The following is a 1,509-nucleotide window of genomic DNA, read 5'->3' as shown; positions in this document are numbered from 1 at the left end:
TAGTGGGAGGGGCTTTAGCCAAACTTGGGGCGCCTTAGTTATCGGTGCAGAGAGAATGTGAAGGTGCTGAATGTGGACGGTGCGCCAAATTCCCCCATACCCCTCCTCACCTCCCCTATATACAGGACAGGACCGCCATGACATGCCTGGCTGCTATGCTGAGCCTCTGGCTTCAATGCTTTGTCAGTCACTGACCTCATGTAAACCAGGAAATCCAGAGGCTGCTCAGTATTCACTGGATGAATATTTATTGGCATTTTTATCAGTGGATATAACCATAGACAGATACAATACATTCATCTGCACCTCTCAGCCCTGCAGTATTTCTTTTCCTGCTTTTGTTCTATTAATATTATTATTACTAGCTGATAACTCGGTGTTGCCTGGGTATTTATTTATTGCAATCATATACAGGAAAAGGAAAAAAATAAAGCTATAGTGATTTTCTTGTCTACGGTGTTGTTTGCCTTTGATTGCACTCGGACAATTGTCTTACGTTTTCTTCAAGGTATTTCCAGGCCAGAAATTTGTATAAGAGTCCAAAAAAGTATATAAAAATATACGCTAAAGGCACACTGTCACTGAGCAATACATATATATACATACATACCTACATGCAAATATAGCTCTGACATATACCACAGCGCTGTACAAAGATCAGCGGTGCACTCACATGAGCCTGAGTCATATGTCTGGCAAGTTTGGTTGAAATGTCTCCATGCATTTTCGAGTGATGGTGGAACATACACACACGTACATACATACGTACATACATAGTGCTGTACAATGAAACACTGAGCTAAACCCATCAGTCTCTGTACAGAGGAGCTGACACTCTAATGTCCCCCCACAGTCACACACTATTATTATACGTTTATATACCTCTGACATATACCACAGTGCTGTACAAAGATAAGCAGTGTCATATGTCTAGCAGATTTATTTTTAATATCTGTCTCTATACATTTCGGAGTGATGGTGGAACATCAGATGGTTGAGCAAGTTTGGTTGAAATGTCTTCATGTGTTTCCTAGTGATCACCAAATATAGCTCTGACATATAGCACAGCGCTGTACAAAGATCATAGATTGTAGATAATAGATTGTAGAGGAGTCAGGTTAGTGGAATACCAGAGAGGAGGAGGTGACAGTAGTCCATTTCTACCCAGTGATCCTGTCATTTATTTTTATCTGTCTTTATTAGGGTGACAACTCTGTCTGAACTGATCCTTGTCGAGGAGCAGCGTTGTCACTGTAAAGCGTTGGCATTGTAAGGGTCATCTCTGGGCAAATATAGAACCCCTGCAAACAACTGGTAGCAATACACACCATCTCTCTGGCTTGTCCTGCCCACACAGTAACATTTTGGCATTATGATTGAATGATGCCCAGTGTCTTTCTGAAGAAATCCTGAAAGTGGTGTCATTGACTGTCCCTATAAGAAAGGTGCCAGAGAGGAGGATGGCTCCCTTATGGCTCCCTTCACTTACAGTATTGATTCAGAGAGAGG

The sequence above is a fragment of the Pyxicephalus adspersus genome, chromosome 2 (assembly GCF_032062135.1).
Source record: "Pyxicephalus adspersus chromosome 2, UCB_Pads_2.0, whole genome shotgun sequence".
Taxonomy (NCBI): Eukaryota; Metazoa; Chordata; class Amphibia; order Anura; family Pyxicephalidae; genus Pyxicephalus; species Pyxicephalus adspersus.
This window is presented reverse-complemented; position numbering follows the sequence as displayed.